Below are 9609 nucleotides of genomic sequence, written 5' to 3'. Positions count from 1 at the left end.
TGCATGCAGTTTGATTTCACGAAACTCATTTAGCGAGATTAAAGTTTGATTTCACGAAACCCATTTTCACGGAACTCTGCCAAAGTTTGATTTCTTCGCTCGCTCAGTCGCGCAGAAGTTTGTAAAACCCCTCGCCGCCACCATCGCCTTGTTCTTCGTTTCTTCCCTTTAATCGCCGTTTTTGGATTCAAAGGTATCAATTTTCTTCCCGTTGTTAGGGATTCAATTTCATTTACATTTTCCCAATCGGTACTGATTTTTGCTTCGATTTAACAATGCAGTGAAGCTGGAGTGGAATGATTACTTCTAGTGTTACCGAGCTCCACAGTCACAACAAAGGATTGTTGAAATTTTCTATAATTTTCCCGCGTGGATTGTTGAAATTGACGCTGGATCGTTTTTATTCTAGTTGAAGTTTGCATAAATTGTTCTAGATTCACTGCGTTAGTTTACTCTATGCACTTCAGTTCAGACATTATCTGCTTGAATTATAGAATTCGATATTAATTCGTCTAACTGATTCAGAGGAAACAGAAAATTGTAGAAAGAAGTGAAATGAATTTATTGAAGGTACTCATCTAACTAGCTAACTTCAATTAATCGTTAATGCATCATGAGTGTTTGCAATCTCTTCCAACCTCGAGACAATATTTTTCTGAAGTATTGTTTGCTTATTCACTATCCCTAGTTGAAGTATTGTGACTTTGGCTCATGATATTATCCTTTTAATTCCTTTTAATTTTGAAGGTATGCCAAACTTCAAATTTCTTTAATTGGAACAAGGTGAAGATATGCAATTGTGATGGTGCACCTTTTGCTAGTCTCCTAGAAAATGAGGTAAGAGTTAGTTTATCTTTGCAATTTTGAAATTTTAGGACTATATTTATTGTTTGGTCTCGGTGGTTATTTGTGTGTTGGCTGCATATCAGGATAAGAAATGCTTTCCTTTGGCTTTATTTTGATTTGAGATTTTATTTCCAGAACATATTACTATATATACTACAGAAGGAAGTTGGTTGTTTTTTATTATAATTTGTTTTGATATTTTGCAATTAAGTGGGGGTTTAAGTATCTGAGATTTGTAAGCATCAGATCTTGTTGTATAATAAGGATGCAACACAGCATCTTTTTGAAGTTGTTGCTGGTCTTAATTCACTTGTACTTGGGGAAGGTCAAATTCTTTCTCAGGTTAAACAAGTTGTGAAAAGTGGATAGGGAGTGCCGGGTTTTGATAGGAAAATCAGTGGTTTGTTTAAGCAGGCTATCTCGGTTGGAAAACGGGTTCGAACTGAAACGAATATATCATCTGGGTCAGTTTCTGTATGTGTTGGGTAAAATTGTATGTGTAGTTTATTCGTAATTGAATCCTATTATATATGTTAATCATGTTAATTTGATTTCCCAAATGGCAATCTAAACTTTGGAGGGGAGGAGAGGGAATCTGAACTTTGATGAAATTGAATACTAAAGTTAAGAGATTATGCGATTCATCATTTTTAGAAATGTCAAAAATATGTTACTAACACTGTTCTGCATCATTGAAGGCTCAGGATAATACAGATGTATTAGCCTATTGGTTGTCTAATACATCTACTTTATTGATGCTGCTACAACGCACCCTCAAAGCAAGTGGAGCTGCTAGCTTAACACCTCAGCGGCGGAGAACAGCGTCATCTTCTCTGTTTGGAAGGATGTCTCAAGTAAGAAGCAGTTGCTTATCCTTTCTGAACGAATTTGGTCACTTTATGTAGGTTTCATTTTAATTTTGAATGAATGGATTTGTAATTTTAGGGGCTAAGGGCATCTCCTCAAAGTGCTGGATTGCCTTTTATAAATGGAAGAAGTCTTAGTAGACTTGATGGTTTATGACAAGTAGAAGCAAAATATCCGGCACTTTCGTTTAAGCAACAGCTTACTGCCTTCCTTGAGAAGTTATATAGAATGATACGAGACAACCTGAAAAAGGAGATATCCCCATTACTTGGACTGTGTATATAGGTAAAAAAACATCTTCCATGTTTTTCTGAAAAATGACAATCAAACATGCAGGACATACATAAAGGAGGCAGTTGTGCCTGCAGTGTCTGATTTATAACCACAAACATAAAAGTTTTCCCTTTTTTACATGATAAATCCGAAAACAATTCATAGAAAAGAAACATTTTATCTGCTAATTGTACCTGGACTATCTTGTTCTGTTGTTTTAAGCTTTTTTTTTGTGTGCAAGTAATCATTAAATCAGTAGCAGGTACCTGTGCATATTCTTTCACTTATTTTCTATATGTAGCAGCCACTAGGGTTAGGCTATCAAGTAACTATAAGCTTAATTATCTGGTTGTGTATATTTGTTTATTTTATCTGTATGATAAAACAACTGCAGGCTCCAAGGACCTCCCATCAAGGTTTAGTAAAAGGACGCTCACATGCTAATGCGGTTGCTCAGCAAAGCTTTAATAGCTCACTAGCAAAGTATTGTGAAAAGCTTGAACAACTCGCTAAAGATAATGAAAACAAACTATGTGAGTTTCCCTTTAGTATAAAACAGTACATTGGCTCCTTGTTGATAACTATTACTATGTGAGGTATAAATGTGAAATTAAAACAAATGATAAAATTTATAGAGACCAATGCTATAATTTACCAACTAAGTATCAATTGAAAAATAATCGAAGAAAGGAGAGATATAAATGTAATTAAAAGTGATTAAAACCCATTTTTAAAAAATTTATTTTCTAATCCATCATATCATATAACCTAAATTCTTTAAAAGTTCTTTTAGAAAAATATTGTATGATGTTTCAAACCCAATACCTAAAAAAAAATAGCAAACTTCAATAAATTAGAGAAAGTGAAATATTGCTTTGAGAAAGAGGAGAAATATTTTATGTCTACAACAATAATAAGAAGGCCATTATTTATTATTTTACTTAGCTAGTATGTTTAACATCTGTACATTGTTGAACATTATTCGGTTGTGTGTTTTCGTTTGTAGTTGTCAATTTGATATTTGTTATAATGGTTGTGAATGAACGGTTTTTTATTATGATTTTTACAGGGTGTAGTTTCACTTTCTGGGATGACAGATCCAAAAGATAAGCCTATAGTGTTCTGCTCTACTAGAGACAACTCAGTTCTCCTCTATGAATTGCCATCGTAAGTCAACTTGCAACCATTGCCATCACCATCACCTTCTAATCTAAACTTGATTTGGTTCTTGATTGTATCTCTACATTTATGAGAAGTACATGAAAGGGGTAAGTTTTATACATGTTGGATTATGCAGTGCTTTAGGCGGATAAACTAACATTGGATCAACTCTGAAAGAGTTGTGCATGGATAGTTTCAATCTCGTTAATACTAAAGTTATTTGAGGTCTTTCTGAAGAGTTTATCAAGGATTATGTCATGGCATGCAGTCGCAATCTTAAGGGCCTTGTTTTAAAGGATTGTATGTAAGTACTGTGATTCATTAGTCTTTTGTGTATTGATAAAAGTTACTTCTCAGTTAAGCTTACTGGTTTAAATTTGTTGTTGTGCAGAAATTTGCTCGTAGGTTGAATGTGCTTGACATTTCGAATTTGTGCAAATTGACAGATTCGTCTCTAGGATATTTTAAGAATAGATTTCGACAATTGAGTACTTTGAAGCTCTGCCGCAATCCATTCAAGTGATCTTTGGATGATGTTTCAGATTGTTTACTGAATGTAATTAGTCTTGATACTAATTTAAACCTTTTCTCCATTACAGTGATGAGGCAATTGCTGCTTTTTTGGAGATAGGTGGAAAAACCTTGAAAGAACTTTCACTTAATAACATTTACTCATCTACCCAAAATGAAGACTTTTCTACTTTAGAACAAGTGGGTTTCACTAGTTATGGTCTAAGAATTTCTTTCTTGATGCTGATTGTATGATGTTTTGGTGCTTCACTTTGTTTTGCAGCTATTCAAAAGATAAGTTTGCTATTCTTTTCGGTCATGAGTATCAAGTGTTTGGATAAATGTTTTATATACATCTAAGTATATAATACCTATACACTGACCATGGTGCATACTCCCAGTTTGTACATGTTTTACAAAACATATTACTTATATCTTCATTATTGGATTGACGACGGCTGTTATCATTTAATAATTTGTGATAGTTATGTTGTATAGGCCCGAGCTTTATAAGTCTAGGGTTTTGGAACTGAATGCTAGTGATGATCGTGGTATTAATGTTGTTCGGACTAAGATTAAAGATTTTGCGGTCGTGGCTGTCGGTACCAATCAGAAAAAGAAGTACGTGAAATTCAGTGTTGCTTATTTTTTCTCGTTTCACTTCATCAATTATGGTTTTTGTAGTACTTCTTTGTCATTGTTTGAATAAATTAATTATGTGTACTAGTTTCTCTATTGCATACTTTGTTTTTCTTATGTTGGCAAGAATGTTAAAATGTATTCACAATATTATCATGATCGATAGCCAAGGAAAGTTATAAAACTAAAACAATACATTGTAGTCTTTTTTTCTTATTGTTCTAGTCCATGTTTTCTTGAGGACAGGTGACATATTGGTTTTACACAAGGTTGTCATATTTTATAGGATTATAGAACCACTTGATTCTAGGTGTGCCAAGTTCAGGTTCAAGCCAATGACAGAAGAAATCATGAGCAACCGAATATTGTACATCTGCAAAGAAGAAGGAATCTACCTTGACGCTGAGGTAAGAGCCTTAGAGCATATAAAACTGTGTTATTTTAATGGTATGCCTTAAAACCCTTCCTTAGAAAGCTCTCTTACTTTTAGTTTGACCAAAGTGAGAACTTATGTTTTTATTTTGTTACATTTTTAAAAATATTCATAAACACGAGAAATTCCCATTGTTTATATAACTTTTCACTAGTTCTCAATCCATCAAATCTCATTGTAACTTCAGAAAAGAATCTAGATGCAAATATTTGTTGATTGTTCTTGAGTTCTATATACAACTTACTAATATATATCTAAGTAATTAGTCGATAAAAAAATCAAAGTAATTACTATAGTTGAAATATTTAATGTGTTAGTGAAAACAGTCTTACATGATTGTTCTTGGTTTTTTTTAAGTTATGTTTGATTGATGTGCATGTAAATCTGAAAGATTTGATCATATAGACTCTTAAAGAGGCTTTTGAGGTCTTTTGCAACAAAGGTGTTGTGGAAACTCTAGTGCAGAACTTCTTGCCACTTTTTGTGATAACATTCTCAACAAAGGATGCTTTCATTATTTTATGGACTTTGGCAGTACTCATGTACTCGTTTTAGGGATTGACAAGGCTGGCAAAATGGTAAAATATTTTTTAACCTAGTAGTTTTTAAGAAATTAGAGGTTTGTTGTTTGGCTCTGAATTGCTATATAATGAATAATTTTGTAGACTTTGCTTGAGAAGATGAAGTCGGTGTACACGAATGTAGAAGGTCTTCCTCCGGGTCGAATTGTGGAAAGCAATTGCTTCTCCAGGGCGTGGTATTTTGGCCATGGATGAATCCAATGCTACATGTGGAAAGCGGTTGGATTCAATTGGACTAGAGAACACCGAAGCTAACCGTCAAGCATGGCGTAAAATTATATATGAAGAAAGTGTTATGACTTGGTTAAAATATAATTTTTATGTTTATGATTTTATAGTACTTGAAATATTATGAATGCAAATGATATTGTATACTTTTTGGTTAATATTAAAAATATTTTGACTTACTTAAAATATGATTTTATAGTATTTGCAATATTATGACTGAAAATGAAATATAACTAAATGGTGTATATGAAATAGGGTGGAAATAGATTTAAATATAATATAATTGTTCATTCATAAATGACATATTTACACCCGATTTTTATTAAAATAGGGTGTAATTAAGAACATATCTACACCCGATTTTAATTAAAACATAGTGTAATTAAAACGTAATTACACTCGATTTTAATTAAAATAGAGTGTAATTAAAACGTAATTACACCCGATTTTTATTAAAACAGGGTGTAATTAAAAACGTAATTATGCCCGATTACACCCGATTTTTATTAAAACAGGGTGTAATTAAAAATGTAATTATACCTAATTACACCCGATTTTTATTAAAACAGGGTGTAATTAAGAACGTAATTACGTCCAATTACACCCGATTTTTATTAAAATAGGGTGTAATTAAAAACTTAATTACACCCGATTTTTGTTAAAATAGGGTGTAATTAAAAACGTAATTACGCCAAATTACACCCGATTTTTGTTAAAATAGGGTGTAACGTAGAACATATTTACACTCGATATTCTTAAAATAGGGAGTAATTACGAACATATTTACACCCGTTTTAAAATAGGGTGTAAATGCATTAGACATTTCTCACCCTGTGGATATACACCCGATTTTTATTAAAAATAATGGGTGTAAATTTAATAAAAAACGGGTGTAAATTAACATTTCTGTACTAGTGTCATAATTAATTTTGTAGTAGCCGAGCTTGCATGTCTTTGAAGACGGCATTGATAAGTATGAATTGGACAATATATAAAGCATGTCTTGTTAGCTTTATACTCAAAATAAAGAAAAAGGCGAATTAAAGAAGTTATCAAAGATCTGATCAGCTTTTAGCATTTTGATGTGCGCAGGATAGGAGTAATAACTTTTGAGGCAAAAGCTTTTAAGTAACAGATTCAAATTAGGTCATTAAGAATAAAAAGTTGCTACTAGTAGTCAAAAAGATTTACAGATCACCTTTAACACCTTTTTTTGGACCCTGCTTTTTTGAGTAATAATAATAACTAATAAGAAATTGATCTATGTATTTATATCATTGAACTCAGTATCAAATCGAAAAAAGCTTCCCTCATATCTTTATTTTGATGTCCTCAATGCTCTAACATGCATATATATAAATAAAAATAAAAATAATAGGAATTCAGATTTCCACGATACGTAATTATGCATTCACCTACTTTGAATATTAGTGATCGTTCGATCAAAAATCAAACTTATATCTGAACTAACTAATCTTGATCGAATAATCATACATCCAACAAAGTTTCGATTGAACGCAAGAATGCAGAGAATCTCTCCGAGAATTATCTCTTACATGATGAATCATATAGAAAAAATATAAAGGGAAGTATATATACTACATACTATAAGTCTATAACACATTAAGTTTCAACAAACAAACAACTTCTTTGAAGTTTGAATTAAAAAACGCATGCACTATCATCAAGCTGACACAATCTATCTTATTATTCTCTCCTTCAAATTATGGCTCTCCTTTTCAAGTTTCTCTCATAGCAAGGATTCTCTTTACCAATTCAAAAATTCCATCACTTCTATCAAGAGATAGTACTAGATTCTACTTCACACTTTTTTGCCTTCCCAATCACATCATCTAAGAATGAATAATACTAATAATTACATTAAATTAAATTAATATCCATAATATATGTATCATTCTGTCTACCACATTAGAATTTGCATGGAAAATTTAATGAATGATCTTTTTTTTTCATTATAATAATAAATTATTCTTTAAGCTGTTTATACCTTTAATTAAATAAAGACTCTACTTCCACTCTTAGGCTATGTTTGGATATCATAAAATCAACGGAGCGGAATGGAGCGGAGCGGAGTGGGATGGAGCGGAGTGGAACGGAGCGGAACGAAGATACCATTCCATTGTTTGGAAATTTTAGGACGGAACAAGTTAAGTTGTTCATTCCGCCCAAATCGGAGGGTAAGAAAAATGGTGGTAAGTGATGGAATGGAATGGAATCCATACCACTCTATTCCGCTCCGTTCCATCCGTTTTTAAATTATCCAAACAATGGAATGTCATTTTATTCCATCCCATTCCGCTCCGCTCCATCCGGTTCCATCAATCCAAACAAAGCCTTAGTGTAATTATTGCAGTTGAGTTGGTGGAGATGCATTGGCTGCTTTTATATCAATTTTGTTTATGCTTTTTTTGTAGGAATGTCTCTTTGATTGAGTTTCTGAATCTACTTTCAATTCTTTATTCTTATAGTACTTGGAGGAAACTCTTTATCACACTTTGAAAATGACAATAGTGGAATATTCTAATTCTTTATTCTTATAGTACTTGAGGGTTTCTGCAAGGAAGAAGCTCTGCATCATATTATCTTTGTCACCTGTATTCACCTTGGTATTCAACCATGGCTTAGTTATGTTCCTTGGTGCACAAGTTAGAAAAAAACCATAATCTTTTATATTTTTTTTTTTTTTTGGTTTATAACCACCGGTTTAGTCCGGTTCGGGGGTCAGTTCTGGCATCAAGTGGTTCCAGCCCCCTCCCGATCGTAGTTGCGGGGGATCGAACCGTGGTCCTCCCTACCAAGTTCAGCGCCAATCACCACTGAACCAACTAACGATTGGTAAACCATAATCTTTTATAAAGTATATGAAAATATTCCTCTTAAAGAAAAAGAAAGGAATCTGGGAACCAAATATCTTCTCAATGGAATATACATTACTTAATCAAAATCTCCATTTTAATTTTCTATCATTTATTTTATATCATTTATTTTTCTGCATAAAAAGACATTTATAAACCCCTTTTCTACTTAAACTTCTAAAAACTATTGAATGGTCTATTAAAAACTATTGGTATATATGGATACGATAATTACAAATTGACTTTTAGTAGCGTAACAAAAATGCTGCAACATGAAGCGTTATGGAGACGTTTCACTGGCTAATATTCACGAACTAAATGGAGAATTTCTAAGATATCTCCCAAAAATAAACAAGGGATTTTATGATTTAGCTCCCAACCAAAAAATAGAATAACCTTTTACTCAAAAGATAATGTACTCTTAGTAAATTACAAATAAGTCCTTTCACCCGTGACAAAAATATCCTCTATAAGGACAAGCGCACTCTCAAAGCATTAAGGCCAAAACAAATTCTAGTGAGAGAAAATAAAATATTTGTATAAATAGGAGAGAGAGAGAGAGAGAGAGAGAGAGAGAGAGAGAGAGAGAGAGAGTAAGAAATGTGTTCATGAGTTATTTATTTACAGGGCGAAATGTGGTTCATAAATGGAAACAATCCATGGACTAATCAATGGTCATAATCAATTATATAAGTTGGTGATCAAGCCACAATTGAAAGAATTTGATGCCTAGTCGCTATCAATCATTAAGGCATTGTCTCAATTGATTGTAGGCTTCAGAAAGACCAATTAATATATAATAGATTATATAGTTGTAAAAATGCCTCTAATTGATTAGATAGTTCCTAAATTGATTGGCTAAGTTTCTTGTTAATTCACATTTTATGATTTAATGCAATCTTTAATCTCATTCATATTAGTAGTTAAATTGCTTTTAATTGTTATTTTGTTGCATTTTAGTTGCTTTCATGGTAACCACGGGTCTCTGTGGATACAATAATTACAAACTTACTTTTGTTAACGCAACAAAAATGTTGTCGTAGGAATTCTTGTGGAGATTTTCACGAATCAAGTGGATAATTACTAAGATATCCCCCAAAAACAAACAAAAGCTTTTATGGCTTGGCTCCCAACCAAGAAATAGACTAACTTTTTACTCAAGAGATAATATACTCTTGGTAACCTCCACTCGATC

General features: G+C 32.5%; 2 long non-coding RNA genes across 2 annotated transcripts; both read left to right on the top strand.

Annotated features, from left to right (window-relative positions):
* The first annotated feature begins 772 nt into the window (after positions 1–772).
* Positions 773–2516, top strand: LOC131601258 (uncharacterized). Its single transcript, XR_009283605.1, has 4 exons — positions 773–837; positions 1545–1700; positions 1792–1998; positions 2381–2516. It is a non-coding gene; the product is annotated as an uncharacterized LOC131601258 (long non-coding RNA).
* Positions 2517–3119: 603 nt separating this feature from the next.
* Positions 3120–4759, top strand: LOC131601251 (uncharacterized). The gene is made up of 4 exons (XR_009283602.1): positions 3120–3451; positions 3539–3666; positions 3747–4278; positions 4583–4759. It is a non-coding gene; the product is annotated as an uncharacterized LOC131601251 (long non-coding RNA).
* The last annotated feature ends 4850 nt before the right edge of the window (positions 4760–9609 follow it).

Source organism: Vicia villosa, linkage group LG1, assembly GCF_029867415.1.
Source record: "Vicia villosa cultivar HV-30 ecotype Madison, WI linkage group LG1, Vvil1.0, whole genome shotgun sequence".
NCBI classification, from domain to species: domain Eukaryota; kingdom Viridiplantae; phylum Streptophyta; class Magnoliopsida; order Fabales; family Fabaceae; genus Vicia; species Vicia villosa.
The sequence above is the reverse complement of the archived record's forward strand: the minus strand, read 5'-3'. Positions and strand labels throughout refer to the sequence as shown.